The sequence below is a fragment of the Lissotriton vulgaris genome, chromosome 2_1 (assembly GCF_964263255.1).
Source record: "Lissotriton vulgaris chromosome 2_1, aLisVul1.2, whole genome shotgun sequence".
NCBI lineage: Eukaryota > Metazoa > Chordata > Amphibia > Caudata > Salamandridae > Lissotriton > Lissotriton vulgaris.
In genome coordinates, this window is record NC_141687.1 from 1252048707 (window position 1) to 1252067964 (window position 19258).

The 19258-nt window shown below is 43.5% G+C and overlaps 1 protein-coding gene across 1 annotated transcript in view; it reads right to left on the reverse strand.

Moving 5' to 3' along the window:
* The window catches only part of UBASH3B (ubiquitin associated and SH3 domain containing B), an 806096-nt gene that overhangs the window by 627626 nt on the left and 159212 nt on the right, over positions 1-19258 (reverse strand). The window lies entirely within an intron of this gene.

Below are 19258 nucleotides of genomic sequence, written 5' to 3' on the forward strand. Positions count from 1 at the left end.
TACTCAGAAGGAGTTCATCATATCAACACGGAACAACCATCAGAAAATGTCGATTTTAATATCGGTGCTACGCTATAAGTTTTCCACCAGTCCAAGCATATTCTTGGAGTAAAGTATGCAATTTGGTAGCGCTCGCCATACCTTGCGCACCATGGTTGCGGGGCTCTTCCCACCGAGAGGAGGCTATCCAGACGTCGCAGGGCGGACTCTCACGGTGCCAGCCGCCAGGACCCAACACGAGGCCTCTACAGACACATGGAGGGTGTAGTGGAACTTCCGGTTTGCGATTATAGGATCGTGAGATGTACTTCCGGTACACCAAGATTTCGATCCTAGAGGAAAAGAAACCCGGGGCTGTCACAGGCCGACAGTTGAAGTTTCCGGGCAATATAAAACAAGGAAAGGCACGGACAGCGGGAGGGGGGGCATGAAAGGCACGGACAGCGGGAGGGGGGGCGGGAAAGGCACGGACAGCGGGAGGGGGGGTGGGAAAGGCACCGACAGCGGGAGGGGGGCGGGAACGGCAAATGGCAAGAAAGGCAAGAAAAAGCACTCACCTGGACTTCTTCCGGCGGCGGTCGGCCTGTAATGACCAAAACAAACCTTTCCCCTAAAAAAAATAGGAACCGCCCACCGCCGCAATGACGGCAACAAAGGGGCTGGATGAGAAAAAATCTCAGGAACGCCCACGAGTTGCCTCGCAGAATGACGGACGACTCTCTCTTCCAATGGCTAGCCTCAATTTATGGAGCTAGCCAATGGAACAGAGAGGCGGGAATAAGCCACATACTGGTAAACAAAAGTTTTTGCCTGCGCGAAACGCTGCTTGTGCAGCTGTTCGCCAGGCGAAACCTAAAAAGGCCTTTAAATTGTGCTCTTATCTTGTCACGATAGCTGCGAATTCAAAGACAGCTGTCAAATATCGGTCATGTTTACTTTCCTTTCTCTGACTTCAAAGTGAGAGGATTTATATGCCACTCATGCTGGGTACTGGAGGTGTGCTGGAGGAAGGCTGCACAATGCAATTTTTTTCTATCACGCAACAAAATGTAAATGTCTGCAAATGAACTGAGCAAATATTTCAGAATTTATCAGAGTTAGGAAAGCACTAATAAAGACCATTTTTGTGTAATTCTGAAGTGTGGTGGAATCAAATATTTTAATATGATCAAAACAAAACAATACACAAGGTGATGCCATGTTTACACATAATCATTTGTGCACTGTATAGTTTTATCAGTAAACAGTATGTCTGTTCAAATCTAATGGTCATTTCAATTTAAAATGAGTTCTGCAATAGCAGTGTGCTGTGACACTGTCTGCTCCACAACACTCTACTCCTCTCTACACTACGCCACAACACTCAAAGCCACTCCACACCACTCTTTGCCACGCCACGACATTCTACACCACTCTACAGCACTCTACTCCATTCTATGCTATGCTACACTACGACACTCCCATAAATGGCATGCCACTCTATGCCACTCCACTCTACTGCACTGTATGCTACTCCACTCTATGCCACTCCACTCTAATTCCCTATACACCACTCCATTGTATGACAATCTTCCTCACCCTATGCCACTCCACTGTATGCCTTTCTATGCCACTCTAAACCACTCTATCTCACTTCATTCTAGCCACTCTACTCCACGCCACTCCAGCCTATGATACTCCACACCACTCCATTGTACTCCACTCCACGATGCTCTATTCTACGACACTCTACTCCATTCCACCATACTCCACTCTACAACACTCTATGCCACTCCACTCTGCACAACTCTGCACCAATTCACTCTGGGCCACTGTATGCCACTCCATACATTAACACTCCACTCTATGACACTCTATGCCACATTACTCCACACCACAATATGACACTTTTTCCACTCTGCGCTAGTACCCTCTATGGCACTCCACAACACTCCACTCTACTCCACAACACTTTATTCCACTCTACAACACTTTACTCAACTCTACCCTACGCCACTCAACGCTGCTCCATTTGAATCCGCTCCACCCGACACCCCTCCACTCAACACCCCTCCACTCAAAGCCCCTCCTCTCAACGTACCTCCACTCCACAATATTCTACTTCCACTCAAAGCCTCTCCTCTCAACGCCCCTCCACTCTACAACATTCTACTTCACTCAATGCCCCAACACTCAATGACACTCTACTCCATTATATATCACTCCATTCTACGCCCCTCCACTCTATAACATTCCACTCTAGACTACTCCACAACACTCTACAACACTCTGTGACACTCTACGCCATTCCACTCTATGCCACTAACTTTTAGCTATGGTGAACAGCAGCCACTCTAGTGTACAACATTGCTAAAACACACTGATCAAGCCAATAGCTCCTGCATATGCAAGACCTATTGGCCTTGCCAGTGCTTGTTGAAAGAAAGATGCCTCCTTTGCCTTCGATGCGCATTGCAAGTTAAGGGTTGAATTTTGATCCCTGCATACAAAATATGTGTTATTATTATAACACCTCCTCAATTTCCCCCTGATAAATGTTGGCAGAACAAACCTGCCTAAAGGCCTATGCAAATGGCAAATATACAGAATTATGTGTGTTGAAATAATTTCACATGTTATCCCATATTATCCTACTAGTAACTCGGAATATGAGGGGCTTATCACACATTGTGTATACCTTAGATACCACAACCTATTCCATCAACTTTGTAATGAGGGCCCTAGAGCATTCTCCAAAATGCTTGTGAAGTTCAGAGTAAGGAAGCAGATTGGTTGATTGGATAACCCTCTTTTTTCATACAGAAATTATAAAGCATTACACAAAGCTTCTGGCCACATTTTCTTCAAGAGGACCAATCAAGAGCCAGACTGCTGTAAAGAAAGCAGAAACACAGAATGGCGCACATAAAGTCTATTATGCATAAATAGTCAACAGACCACAAATACAAGAAAGGAGATAGCCTAATCAATAGACCACAGCTTCGCCCTGGATCAGATGAAGGATGTAATGCTAACATCCACATATTTTGGTGCTACAGTTATACACTTTTTCTCAATGCAAGTGAATGGAAGCTTGAACAACTGATAAACCAAGACCTATACATTGTTACTAGGTGGGGATGCTCTGACTGTGGCTGGAGCACTCCATTGCCTACAATTACTTGCTGGCCCTGCACTGTCCGCTGGGAGGAGAAGGTGGGGCTTCTGGAGAATGCACTTCTAGCACGAACAGAGACACTGCTGTTCGGGACGTGCTGACTGTGGCTGGGGCACTCTATTGCTAAGAATTCCTTTCTGGCACTATGCTGCCCTCTGGGAGGAGAAGAAGGGGGAGATGGAGAACACGCTCATAGCATGAACAGAGACACCGCTGCATGGGACACATGCAGAGGGGGTCCTGGGCGAAGACCAGACCAAGAGCATGACCATCTGCACCCGCCCGAGCCCTGAGGAGGCTGGGCTGGGCCATTCCTTGGCTCCATAGTTAAGATTCCAAAGTGTTTACTTAATTACGCCCCAGGAGGAGTCAAGTGAGTAATCAATGTCCCCTAGCTGGCAATCCTTTGACTTGAACAAAATTGCACTTGATAACTTAAGAAGTGACTGTGTTTTGTATTAGACCTTGGTCTAGCCATATACAGGGCTGGAAGGCCAAATTGCAGAAAAATCCTTACAAGCTTTGGGTACTGCAGCCCCTATGTACGTAAATCACTCAAGACGATATTAGGCTGGCCACAGTCACTAAAGCTTATTTTTACCTTGCTAAATATTGACAAATTTGTTTTTCATTGCTAATTGATTTTAACTATTTTACTTTTTATTTACAATTTGCAGCTGATAACTGCTTTGGTTTAAAACTTTAATTCGATATCTAGGCAGTGTAAAAGCGCTTATATTAAAATACTGCTGTCTAGTTGCCTGTTTATTTTTCAAAAGGGTAAAAGACAATTTGGGGAGAAACTTGTGTGTGTGTGTGTGGTGGGGGAATTCCACTCCAAACAAATGTATAAATGGCCCTAAGGGAAATTCCACTCTATGAGAAATTGATGTCTCGATTGAAGAGGTTGAAAAAATGCGGGGCAATGAAAATCCGAAAGCCTCCAAAACCCCAAACAAAACACCTACCTAAAATCGTAAAGCTCTTTCCCAACAAAAAAGGGACAACGACAAACCATCCGCAACTGCCACACAATGAAAGTAGTCAAACTTTTGTCTTGACTACAGTGCTAGCAGAACAAACAGATCTTAAGGTAATAGTTAAACCAAATATACCATTGGAACCACGCATAATTTGTTCAATCTGTTATGCTCTACTTCTTGTCCCAGACACTGCAATAGAGGATCAATCCACCAGTAAAGCATATGACAATATTATTTATGATCCAACTAGGGTTGCTAAAGAGCTAAGACTGGTGTTGACTGACTGGAGAATGGACATCTTCCCAGGTTGCCCAGTTACCCCCCTAGAGAAAACCAAAAGCCAAAGGAATCAAACCCTAGTCTAAACTTTAATAATTCCTCTAATAACCTATATTCAATTATACATTTCTATGGACCCCAGGATCTGAATAATGCTTCAGCAAACAAAACAGTGATAACTTAATGGAAAATAGCAGGGTTGAAAATAAGGTTAAGTTTATCGACTCAGCTAATGGTATCCTGCTACAAGAAACCTGGGAAATTCACCATCTAAGAGGGCAAGATTCAGGTCTTTTTCTATCACAGTTGTGCTCTCAAGGGCAGGTAGACCATTAGGGGGTTTAGCTATATGGTAAGTATTACCAGTAAGTGCAACATCAAACACAGAATATAAATTCCCCTGGCATTTTAGGCTAGGAATTATCTATTGCTAGGGGAAAAACTTAGTGGAACTAAATATCTACAATAGAAGTGCATCTGGACAGGCTGATTCAGCCACTTTGAACACCATCTCAGAACTTCTGGCAAAAGTAGATAACGGTTTGAATTCATAATGGTTGGGGATCTGCATATCATCCTTAAACCATGTGCTGTTATAAGGGACATAGCAAGAAAAGAGGATGACTTGCCGGGGATACCGGATATAAATGGACCCTTCAGCTCTACAAATAACTGAGCCTGTACTGAGCCCTTGGTGTTACAACTTAAAAGGAAACTTGCAATCCACAAATTGGATTGCAAAAGTTGGAAACTAGTGATCTAACAACTACTGAAAATAGAAGAAACAATAGATGGGGTACTCTTATTAAAAACAAAAACACAATGAGTAACCTTTATAAATACTTTCTCCCAAACCTAGCTTCACTTAGCAAAAATTACTCAAGCTATTTCAAATCATGTGTCTATCGACTCTAAATGCTTGGAGGATTTGAGAAACAAATTTATTTTACAAAATGGTCACCATCCTCCAGGGGAAATAATCTTAGGAAATTAACCTGGTTTAACAAAGCATGTAGAGCTGCAAAATTCCATCTGGATCTAGCAAATAAAAGCAGGAAATTACCAGATCTGCATCTAGCAAGGCACACTTACAAGGAAACATTAAGGAAAGTGAAAATTGCATGGGAAACATCCTTTGAGAAGACCTTCTTGAGGCAGCCTGCACCAGAAATCATTCAGCTTTCTGGCATTTAAGGAGCCATAGAGGTTGTGGTCAGATAATGCGACTGAAGATAATATTTTAACCCAAGTGTGGGTTAGCCCCTATCAATCGTTGTATAGTATTGGAGATAATGACGAGCCAAAGTTGAATAAGCATCCCTACCTGGAGCTAGGAAAAGCACCAGGCTAGATAAGATTTTGGGTGACTTAATTAGGGCGGAACATATGCTGTGGGCCCCATACATCCATACAATTAGTAATGCCGTTGCAGTGGGGGCCCCATCCCTCCTTCTTGGAAGGGGCAAAGATTGTTTCCATATTTAAATAAGAGCAACAATCTGATCTGGCTAATTATCATCCAAAAACCGTAAAAGATAACATACAAAAAAGCTTCTGTAACCAAGTCTTGAAGAAATGTATTATCTGGGCTAATGATAATATTGTACTATCCCAGTTTCAAGCTGAATTTCGAACCAAGATTAGTACAATTGTTTTTAGATTTCTAATGATCAGATGGAAATCAGTTGATTTAAACAAAGGTAGCCTCTACGTGTTATTTGTTTATCTGAAGGCTGCCTTTGACACAGTCCACAGAGAAAACCTCTGGTAGATTTCAGAGTATGGGGTTGCCATTATCACTCCTGAATTTAATTATTTGTTTACACAATGGCAAATTTGCCCACATAGGTTGGCGGGCTTACTGACCCTGTACCAATTGAGAAAGTGTTAGGCAAGGTGGTGTTCTTGCCTCTACACTCTTTCTCCTATTCATCAGCAGGTGAGTCAAATATCTGTCTGACTGTAAAAATTATTCACCTGTCTTAGGAGGCTCTAAAATCCCAGTGCTCTTGTTTGTCGGTGATACATTCTTGGTATTAAAAACTCAACAAGGGATTGGAACAACTTGTGGAAATGTACCTTTTTTAGGGGTACACTGGTGCAGGGTCACCCTTTTGTCCACGGGTTCAAAGACCAACAAAATAGAGATGAGCATTGGAGTTGGAAATAAATAACAAGCTTATTAATCACTTATATGTGGGACTACATCCACACAACACTCTCTCAAGTGCTGAAAGGAGGAAGTACACTGGCTTCACAAACCAGTGCCCTTTTTTACACGTTTTGTGCAGGGTAAGCATGTGAACAGAAATAGGAAGAACACATTTTAGAAATAGTTATCAGCAAACAAGGGCAGATGAATCGCTACTTGGTCAGCAAAGTGGGTGGGGGAACGGGAGTGCTTATGGCAGCAGTAAATGATTGACAGTTAACAGGTGTACTAGCAGCTACAAACTCTCAGCACATACATTGCTTTTAGCTGAGTCAGGAAGTCAAGTAAAATAGATAGCACAAGCAGAGTGAAAAGACAAAAGAATTACGAAGAAAACTTCAATGGACACCACAGCCAAAATAGCTGTCGCTTATGCCAAGTAAAAAATTACATGTTTTCCACAACCTTTATAAAGGTTCAACTTGTTCTGTTCCACTCATGGCCTACTGGTGAATTCAAATAATAATTAGGGGCATGTTTATTAGAGGAGTTAGGTTGCTCTTGCACGAAGCAACATAATGCAAGAGGGACGCATGTTTAAAATGAGATTTATGAAGCCATGCAAGGTCATCTTGCGTGGTTCTGGATGTCTTCATAAATATGGAGTAACGCAACCCAGTGGAATGCTGTGCCGCGTTACTTAGCCCTGAGAAGACACCCCAAGGGCCTTACATGGGTGTTCCCACACAATTCCCATGATTTTTTATGTATTCCCAGATTTTCCAAAAGTGGTAGACTTGTGATAGCGGGAAAAATATACGCCTTTTCAGAGGAGGCATAACGAGGAGAAATATTTGTATTTCTCCTTGCTACTTCTTCTGTCCATGTATGCTGCATTGTGCAACATACATAGAAAGAAGAATATGTCTCTCAGGATTGTTTTTGTGCAGGAAGGTGGCCTTTCCTGCACAAAAACAATCCTGCATGCAACACAAGCACCCTTGTACTATTGTGAAAGGGTGCCTGCATTGGCGCTAGGCAGCCAACTCGGTGCCAGCACAGGGACACAGGCAGGAATGCACAGTATTCTTTTAAATTTCCCTGTCATGCAGCGCAGTAAGGTGATTTGCTGTGCTGCGTGACATTCTCATAAATGTGCCCCTAAGTTCATGCCTATCAAACCCAATAAGCATTTCAGAGGAATTGTAAGGATGAATTGAATACATTTGGAGAGGGTGTCGGAATTTGATTATTTGGTCGGAATTTGATTATTTGGGGGTCCGCCTGTCGAGTTCTGGCAGCTGGACAAACCAGGTAACTAAGAGCATGTTGTTGCTGTAAAATAGAGCAGCCGCCTTAATGAGATTGCCAATAAATCATCCTTTCACTCTATCTCCCATGCCCTTGCGATCTGGAGGGCTCAAACTTTGGCCAGTGCTACCTATGGATCTGATCTTTGGGGAAACAGCAACGTAGAGTCATTGAGAGTGCTTAAAAATGCATTTGTGAGATCTGTGCTAAGAGTACCAAAACATACATCGCTAGTTCTATTAAGAATGGATCTTCGACTAAAACTAATATGTGCTTTAATCAAGTTGAAGCCCATTCTACAATGGTTGCAAATCTGGTCCGTTGATGAATGCAACCATATAGGATATGTCTTCGAGACATCATGGGTAGCCCTGAAGTGACGAAGCTACCATACCTAAATATGTTAAAACATCCCTAACCAACCTGGGGATAGGCGAATTTTAGAATAACATGAGAAAAAGTTCTTCTTTATCAGGTAAAGAACGTGGGTGGGGGAAACTACCTCATTTATCCTTACTAGGTTCTTAGACAGCCCAGTTTTTCGACACTGAAGCTGCCTCCTGTTTTTAAGCTTTCTTTGATTATAGTAGCCCCCATGGACTAGGTTACTCTACATTAAACTTAAACTAGGGATACTGTATTAGGCCAAATTTACCTCTAACTGGAGCTCTTTCACACCTAGATCAGATAGGTGTCCTGTTTGCAAAGAAGCTATAGAAATAGTGTGTGAGGAGGAGGACCCGCCCCTTAAGAGTAACGTACAGGACACTCCTTCCGTGTGGACACCTTACCAGTATGAGGCCAAAAACCATCCCGGAACAGTTTCACTAACCCGCCATTCTGCCCTCCTCCCGCAGCCTTCCCGGCGTGACCCGGAAGAACAACAAACCTGGATGGGAGGAATCACCGTCCCGATGGACCAATCGGATCCCTCAAAACTTCCGTCCGTCCCACTAGAAATACAGGACGGAAACTCCTTGGCCCTGTCGACGAAGAAGGAACCGGAAGAAGACGCCGACCAGACGTGGAACGAGTGTGCAGAAAACGCCGACATCGGAGAAGACGCCGATCCTGGTGCCGAGGACGAAACCTGGACAGACGAGTGGTGGATCCCGGAGGACGTACGAGCCGCCACGACTCAGGAGAGTTGTGGCTCCTAGTGGTACGTGATGGGACAAGGGCTTAGGGAAGGGGTGGGGGTGTAGCAAGGGGACGGGCGGGTTCGGGGTAGAACTAAAACTCCCCTGCGTCCTTCCTTGCACTCCTCAGTCTGACTTCCTCGACAACAGCCGTAAATCACCACCATAGTAGGATTACGAACCCCACGTGTAACCCTGTTTTTTGTAAACCTTTTTTTTTAAGTTCTTGATAAAAACTTCACGGCCCAGTCCCTCTTTCACTTCCTTGGTTATGGTGGCGGACATCTAATAGAAAGTACAGCATATCTAAAGCCACTCTCTTTTTTGTTTGAGGTAACTTCAGAACCGGGTGACGCCCTGAAACCCGTAATAGGTTTCTGACGAGAGACCAAGCCTCCAGAAGCCTAGAAGGGATCCTGACGCTTCGATTACCGGATTTTCTAAGGACTTTGTTTATAATTGACCACAATTCCACTCCTTGTTTTGCCTTACTTACTCCAAATAGAACCTCAATATTAACCCTATCCGGCCTCCCCGCTTCTGCTTCCGACCATCCCTCCGACATAGTGGAACACCTTTTATTCTTCTGTGTAGCATATTTTAAACAGAGAAAACAATGGATTATTTACTTTGCAGAACCATGGGTTTTCGATAATATAAAACAGCCCTGAGAACATGCACACTAGGTCGTGCATCGTATTATCAGCTGTAAAATTCTTAGAATCAATCTGGCTGATAAGAGACAGATTCCCTGGCAAATACCGAAAACAGGCGGGAACGAACAAATATATATTATACGTTTACTTGGTGTTTTGATCAAATGTAATTTATACACAAGTACGTTTCAAAGGCTTCTGCCTCCAATGTAAACTGTGATAACTAATATGATGGTATTACTTTCTACACTATACTTACTTCTCTACATTTGAATATGGTTGAGCATATCACCTATAACGTATCACTAGGGTATTCAAGTCTTTATGTCTCTCTTCTCCTCTGAACCATAGAATTTCTATTTTATTTAGCAATTGTTTTTAATGTTCTGATGAAATTCTAAACCAAAATTTGTGATATAACTTTGAGAATGCACATTATACAACCAATCTATGCCTGAAATTCGTGAGTATTTATTCTATTTAGTCTTTAATGCATGTAAACCATATCAATGATGTCATTTTGAAATATTTTGATGATTGTTTTGTTTGTCTATGGATATTATCTGAGATGACAATAAATGTAAATTTGAATTCGAGATGCCAGGCTACTCTCAGAGGAATGCAAGAAGGCATTAGGAAGGAGATACATGTTTCGCAAGCAAAAGGCTTACTCTACTACTTTCTGAAAACCTCGCTGCGATGTGCAACCTAAGAACGGGGCTACGCTTAATAGAACCGGTTAGATCAAATGTGTTGGAGGCTCTGTATACCAAATCAATATGATTGAATGGGCCCAGACAGGCCATTCATTCCCACATTTAGGGTAGTTTTTTGACTGACTGAAGATGGCATGTGTATCAAAATGCAATTTTGGTTGCTTCCTAGACGGAACAAAGTACATATCGACCCCTTCTACCCTAAGATCGAGTGTCTCGGACCAACTTCTGCTTGCAGTGAAACCCCACTACCCCACTCCACCAGGCTGCGCCTATTTATTACCAGTTGGACTGCCTGAAATGCATTCAGTTATCTAAGAATTTCATTAAGTTAGTGCCTGACTGACTGCACAGCTTGGAACCAGTGAGCAGAGTTGCTTCTTTATGTTTCTGAGCTGTGTTGTTTGAAAATCATTCAATAACTCGGACAATTTATGAGTTAAATGTAATGTATGCTCTTTAGACCATGCAAACATATAAAAATGATGTTCGACAGAGCATTTGTTCATTATAATGATTCACAAAGGTACATTTACATGTATAGATTTACTTAAATGAGTACATTTACTCTTGCACCTTGATGCAAGTATACACTTTTCCTGCATTCACCATTTTTCAGTGTAGATTTACACCTAAGTACAGACGTGCATGTCGCTACCCCCTGACTTAAGGGGATGTAGACATCTAATTCAGAATTTACAACATACATACTCCTACAAGCCTTTGTTAAGTAGCCCCAAACAGCTCAAATTGAATAAAATGGGAATATATGAGTCATACAACTAGAAAGGACTGCGCTCTCCTTGCATTTTTACTAATAAGGTGTTTGACATTTTGGGACCAATTCACAAAGGCGTGTAAGTGTGTAAATGTGTACTCCTATAGAACTACTTGCTTTTGTGAAACTGCCCCATAGTATTTTGCTACATAAATTCAAATGTATTTGTGGCAGTCAATTCTGCAATGTTTTTTGGCAATTTTGTATCAGGTTTGAAGTATGCACCAAATAATTGGTACACAGTTAGGGGTGGGAGGGAGGGAAAGGGGAGGAAGGCATCACATTTAACATTATATGGTGCATTCCTGTCCTTTCCTAGCGCTGGCGCCCTTTTGGCTGCCAAGTGCCAACGCAGGCACCCTTGTGCCATGTTGCAAGAGTGCCTATGTTGTAGGCAAGATTGTTTTTGTGGAGGAAAGGACACCTTCTGACACAAAAACAATCCTGATAGGCAGTTTCCTCTTTCTACATGTGCTTCAGAATGCTGCACACATAGAGATAAAAATGAGGATAAATAAAGATATTTCTACTTGCTATGCCTCTCCTGGGAGGCGTAGCATTTTGATGCATTCCTAGATCTACCACAATTGGTAAATCTAGAAATGCACCAAAATCCAAGGGTGGATGTGTGGGACCACCCGCCCTCCACCCTTAGAACGCCTCTCTGCTGCATTGTAACGCAAGGCAACAATTTGCACTGCCTTGCATTACTCTAGATTTATCAAGCCATGCAGGGCCACACAAGGTGGCATTACGTGGGTTGATAAATCTCACTATGGTTTTGCGTCGCCCTTCCACCCCCGTGCATGGCACACGGGCAATGCAAAACCCTGAAAAATATGGAACTGAGTTTCCGATTTGATGAGTTGAAAATTGCTGTATTTGGACATATTGTTGGTACGGATTTCAATGTGGAACTGTTTTGTACTGTTGCAATATTGATCCAACCGGTTCAAAAAAATCCCTAACTAGTGGAATTACTTAATCTAGCGTTATTCATTTGGTAAATTAATATTTTTATCCCGCTTATGACACCTGAAATAATACTTAATCAACATTGAGAGGACTATTATACCTGATGCCAATGCTTTTTACAACATTTACTGCCGGAGCACAGTACTACTTAGGCCATTTAAAAAAAAGAATGAAATACATTAATCCTGAACTAAAACAAACTATTAAACAGAAATGCGTCTGAAACACAACACCTGAGTTCCAGCACAATACATAAAATGAAGTTTGGTATAGTTCATAATGAACCAGGAAGTAGTTTTGTTAATGTGGCAAAGCTACAGACCACAAACAAGTCCCCTTTGTCTGGCGCTGGAAATAGGCAGCCTGCCAGGATGAGGCTGTAGTGTAAAGTTATTATTTATCATGTAAAGTACATAGTACAAAACAATGGCTTTGTTTGATGTCTTCCCCATCAGCCAGCAGTGAAGTTCTTCACAAACATGTGTCTTAGAAAAAGCCATGGCCTCCATTTTCTCATGCACATACCTGAAGCCAGGCAACATGCATACTAGTCCGTCAGATGGCATGTTCCCCAATTGGTAAAGACTTCCGGCTATACACGACAAACAACACGACCGAAAACATACATGAATGCAGCAAAGCAACTGCACGAAGACTAAGGACGGTCATACTCAAAGAAGAAAACAGACTCTGGTCTTTGCCAGAATTCTCAAGACCAGATTTTGATGGTGTAGGAAGGTGGCTACCTGACTATGGTTACCCCAGATTTTTTGCCTTGTGTTTAGCTGGTTTTCGACTTAGTTGGCCTGGTTCCCTGCAAATCAGGGCCCCAGGCTACCTGCTCTCTCTGTAAAATGGATTCCATGTACCCTAGGTGCATAACTAAATTGGCTTGGGTCACCTTATCCGCCACTATAGGTGCCCAGGGCATAGGTGCATCCAAGGCCTACCAGGGGCTGCAGCATATCTTTTGCCACCCCTGTCTGGCTATCCAAAATTGACACAACTGGCTGATCACTCAGCTGGGGCAAGGTGGTGTAATCACCCCTTGCTTAGATATAGTATGCCTATATCTAAACCTATCTGGACACATATATACCTATCAGTCACTCCTATGGCAGGCCTTAACAATCCTGGAGGCAGAGTGCTTGGTTTTATGTGAGATGGTGCTCTAGCATGAGCTGAGCCTGTCTGCAGCTGTCGAGACCAATTCCCTAAGCTGTTCCGGGATAATGCCATACCATATACTATTAAGTGCATTATAATCCTCGCGGTTATATGTTAACTTTGGTTTGGCTTTATCAAAACATGTTGTGTAAGGTGACATACGATTTGGAATACTATCCCCTCGACAGTCCTGTCGACGGGGATAGCATTCCACCCCTCTAGAGAGAGACGACATGCTACTTTGCTAAAACGTGGTTGATTTTAAAAGGAGTTCAGCACCACAAAATGGATGCTTCTGCCACAGACACGAGTCTGACCTCCTGCAGCTGACCGAAACTCAGCCAAGGAGGCCTGGAAAAAGGGTTTCCTGTCACAGGGAGGTGTCACACCGCCCCAGACAGGAGATAGTGGATTGTAGCAGGGAGGTTTGAAAGAAACCAGACACTGCCTGGGGAGCACAAGGCTTCCCCTTGCATAATCCGGCCAAACCGGTTCTGGGGCAGACCAGCCCCAGTCCCAGCGCAGCCTGGACAAAGGGAAAGGGGTGTATCCACCCCCTTCCTGGGTCCCACCCATAGGAGGGGACCTAGCAGGTAATCCAGCCCCCTAGATTGGTATAAGAATGGGAGCAGTGCCATCGCATTCAGATTATCCTGATGAAACATTTGAAACAAAACTCTGGACCCTTCGACATCCTACTCGACGTAGAAGACTGAAGAATCTCCCTTGTGGTCAAGGAGTGACCATCCTGTGCAAACAGGCACCCTCCAGCACCTCGACATTTGCTTTGTTGCAGTTCCCGCTGGAACTCGAGCAACAGAGATCAACAAGATCAAGCTTGCCTGTCTTCTGACAGCCCGATCCACAGTCCCTGCAGAGCTGAGACCCGTGGAGGCGACCGGAAGCGTGGGGCCCGCCATCTTGGAAAGACCACAAGATGCTCACTGTGCCGCCCACGAGTGACCCTCAAAGCTGTACATCGGGGTTTGAGAAGCCCCAGCCCTGAGCCTTTGTTGTATTGAAGCTCACCCCTCTACACTCACCGAGTGCTGCGTGGGGCCCTTCTGCTTCTTTTGGCTCAACGCGTTGGCCCGGTAACTTGCCCGCTGGCTTGTGGCCCCTGTGACGGCGAACTACGAAATCTAACTTGTGATTCTGGTTGCTCCAGACTTGCACCTGCTCCTCTGAAAAGGAGCACCCGCTCTGATCCTCCTGGTCCGAGTGAGAAGCAATCTTCCAGTCCTGCATGGATTGCTCCTGCCAAGTGTTGTTTGCTCCAATCTTGAAGCCGACAGCGCCGACAGTGAGAGCCTTTGTGGGACAGCTCGTGACCCGCTCCTGGATGTCACAGATGCCCTAGAGCCCACGTGTCACCGGAGAGAATCTCCTCGACAACCACCTGATTGCGCCCGACATTGCCTTGCTCCGTCCTGCTTCCACCCTGGTCACTGCTGAGTGAACCAGACTCTGTCCCCTCTGCTTTCAGGTACTTTACGACTCTAATCCACCCTTGGATGACACCGTACACTTCTCCTTCACATCGCCTGCAGCATCTTCAGCTTCAAGCACCAACAACCTGCGTGACGAAACCCGACACAACTTCGACCCTATGCACCCGCTTCCTGTGGGTGAGGTAACTCAACAACACCGGTGTTCCCACACTGGTACACACCTCTAGTGTATGTGTCTTAAGTTTCATCCTTCTAGGTTAAGCAGAAGTCTCCTTAAACAGTAACTTTATAACTTTTACGCACCATTGACTTTGCATTGGTGCATGCGTGTGCTTTAAGCGCTGCACCCGAATCCCGCGGGCTTTTCCCGACTTCAGCATTGCTAGTCCCGACTGCTCCCAGCGATTCCCTAGGCCCTAGGCCTAACCACTGTTTGATTGGTATCTCTTATACCACTTTCTTAATATATGGCTTGAGTGGCCACCCGCCCTCATCCATAATTGTGCAACTTTTATATGTTTAACTGTGCTTTTGTTTAAACGCTTGTGCCCCTTTGCTCATAAAGAGTACTGGGGATTATTCTAGTAATAAATACATATATTTTTATAATATATACTAGTGTGGTGTCCTTTCATTTGATATTACAGGATTGTGATTGGTAAAACAGCTAGCTTAATCTCTTGAGTTTAGCCTTTCAGGCTGCTTAGTCCATGCTACCCCTAGGATAGCTTGTCTATAAGGTTGACTTACAACCAGACACCATAAGGGATTGTTTGGGCTGATACAAGGTGGTTCCAGAATTGGAAACATCATATATCAGGCCAACTTCTCACAGATGGTATCCAAACACTGACAGATATGCACAGCCATACTAGTGGCAAAACATTGCTATTCAAATTTCTTTAACACCAAGAAATCTGGCTTACCGTTAGCACACAAATACTCAACAAAGTTTAACAACAAATCAAAAACAATTACCAACATCTGCAAACGATGGCGACATTGCTGTAGGAAATTCCTGCATGCGGCTGGTTCCACCAAGAAGGCAGAACGAATAATAAAAAGAAAAGGTTACATTCAGTGACTAGGCCGTCATACAATACAGAGAAAGTTATCTTGGTTGCATTTAGTGTTGACAGCCAAGCAAAGTAGGATAGCCGTGTACCACAGGGTAACATAGCATGGTCCATTGCATACTAAACCCAGCCTGTGGTGAATGAAATTAAGAGCAGAGGACCACGTTTTTTTTAGGAGGCCATCGAAGGTGTTGCTAAATGTGAGGATTGCTGAAAATCAACGCTGACCAGTCCTTCTTCCACCACCCTACATTTCTGTCTCTATCACAATCCTTTATGCGTTCTGCCTTTGTCACCGTTTCCCCAAAGTTCTCTTCAGTACCCGGGCCAGGACTTTCTTTTTGCAGCCAACTATTGGCTATCAGGTTAAAGGTGTGAGAGGGGGTGGGGGATCAGCCATATTTTGTGGCCTATTCCTCGGCGATGTGTTTTTTTGCTGCTTTAGGCCTGCAACTTTCTGAATCTTTCCTGGTGGTGTATTCAATGAAGATGCCAAATCCTGGAACCCTTGGTATTGTTCTTTGTATAGAGGGAAATTCTACGTTACCTAAGATTTTATCTCAGTCTTAGTTTCTTAATAAGATCTGATGCACTTGGGAACACAGTGTGCTGAAGCTTCGATTACACTGGAGAACTTCATTATTCAATGCCCATATTCTCTCACTTTCCAGGAACAGTACAGTAGTGCAGCTAGTGACAAGTCTGATGACAGTGTATGCTATTAAAAATAAAGCTCTCCGTGCTATCATGAGGACATCCTTGTATTTCACAACTACAGCAAGAACACACAATTTGTATTTAAATATGTCTTCCGATGTTGAGAAATGTGTACACTTAGAATACATGTTAATCTCTCTTCCCATTAGATTGTGTCGTAATAGGATAAGCTATTTCTATGAATATTGCCTCTCATTTCTCCTTTATCACCCTCCTTCCTCCTCCTCTTTGTCTTGGTAGTGTGATTCTATAGTGTTTACATTATCTGACAACATACCCATTCTATATTTATTCCGTTTTAGCTTGGGTTTGCCATTATGCATTCTTAACTTGCTTTAAATATGCGTACTATTTTTGCAAGTCCCTGTTTAATTGATAAGTATCCTTTAAGAGTGTCCTTTTATTCAGACGTTTTTGTTTTTCTGTGAACAAATGTATTTCAACGCCCTCACTAACTTTTGCTTACTAAATATCCCATAGAAAGCTTAAAATGAGTAAAAAGAATAAAAGAATATTAAATGTAAGTTCGATTTTTGGTTTACTCTAGCACTTCAAAATTGAGGCCAATTTTAAGTAAAAATTCGGAGGATTTGGGTGTATTAAGTGGTATGGCTATGAGGCCTTACTGTGTAATACACTCTCAAAACCAGTGACTTCACTGAGGGATCTACAAAGTCCTCTCATGTCTAAGCTGACCCCTTGTGTGTGTTCCTGTACTTTTGTTGTACTGCTCTGCTCAGTGGCCTAACACAGGCCCCCGCAGTCCCCGCGGCGCGGGGGGCCTCAAGCTCCAGGGGGCCCCTCGGCCCTGCACTCTGGCCAGAGAGCTCCTGCCCCCTCAATTTTCTTTACGCCAGTGCCTCTGATGTTAAGCCAAATAGCTCTATGAGTACCTCCTTCGTGAGTGTATATGACTGTACCACATCATCATCCAGTGTCAGCAGTCTATCTCTTCTTACTGTTGAAACCACTTCCCCCAGTATAGATAGGATAAGATGCCAGACATTACACATGTCATCCCCCTCTATATACTTAGGAAGAATACCCTTGGGCAATCATGGGACGATAGGTACCCCCTACATTCATCTCAGGTTCCTTGTTGCTGCCACCATGTCCTCTGGGCTCAAACCCAGCTTGACCCTTTTCTCCTCTCGGTCCAGTCTCCTTTCTTCCAAGGCCAGTTTCCTCTTCTGGAACCCCAAGATGCTGAGCTGTGCTTCTAAATTATTGGGCCTCCATACAAAAGTTGAACTCTTTTCATTTCCAGATGAGGGGGTCATTGCTCGCTCAAATTGTGGGGGCCACACTCTCATTGTTCTCCTCTGTTTCAAAAAGATCCCTGCACTGTATGAGGGTCACAGTGCACACCTTCTTTTCATTCCAATTATGTTGTGTTTATCTCTGTTATTCTCTCTGTCGCGTGCAACTCCCCGGTTTTGACGTGGACAGCCCTACCACGTTGCTTAAATGAAACGCACTGTAAGAGGGAGTGATTCCACTCCTCGCCGGGTGCACAGCTTAAATGTTCTAGGCATCACAAAATATGCCACCAAATCAGTCGTTTGTTTACTTTTCTTCTTCTTTATTTTTCATCACAGTTATCAACATTTAGTTTCATTCTTCTTATTTTGACAAATTTTTTACTCCTCTCACAAGGAGGAACGCTTACACTTTGGCTGTATTCTAAATGAGGCAGAAATGCTAATCCAAGCCTTCTTCTGCGCCACGATAGCACATGTAAGTTTAGTTCATGTCCATAAAATTCATATACCCAATGCATTTCGGGCCTTTTGATTTGGCCCTTCGTCAGGGGTTATCTACAATGCAAAAATACATGATTACGTCTGTGTTTTACTCAATGCCATTGCACCTCAAGTACTAGTAAAACATTTATCCAAGCGAAGCTGTTTCATGATTTAACGTTTTCCCGCTAATGAACGTAGCCTAGTGCTACGCGTTACCATGAGTTACTCTATCCCCTTCCCTGCCTTTCCATTCTTATATCCTTCCCAGGTGCCATAAAACCTTCCGCACCATCGTGCAATCTCCCCTTGTCACACCACATTATTCCTACTTCCCTTACGCGCCTATTGCCACACACCGATGTTCCGTTGTGCCATACTCACTCCCCACTCTTTTTCACCATTATCACATATGCGTACCTGTTTACAAAATGCCTGCGTTTTCGTTCTTTCATCCGCTTCCACATCAAAGCGATGTTAAACTGTTTCACTCCATAATGTGATCCGCCTCCTTAAACCTATCGTTTTTCCCGCCCCTCTATTGCACCTGTGTATGATTAGTCAGTTTTTGTTCTATTCGCGCTGCTTTTTCATCCTCCCAAATCAATCTCCGCCTACATACCCCATAATGCAATACATGTGACACTCTGAATATCCAACTTCCTTAATCCTCATTCAACCCTTCCGATTTTCCACAACCCAAAATGTACTCATCACTATTACCCCGCCCTCCCGTAGATGTCATAATCACGTTAATCATTTGCCTCGATATGCGTAGTGTGTTTCCCAAGTATTACGTATTCTTGTTGCAATAACAATAATAAAACAGGTAGCAATAATAAAACAAAACATGTATTGTTCTCTCTATGCCGTGCTCGATTCATGAATCTCATGAGAGCTGTTGTGAACAGCTGGTTGAACCATCGTCCTTCTTGTGACATTTTTTAATCCTTTTGTCA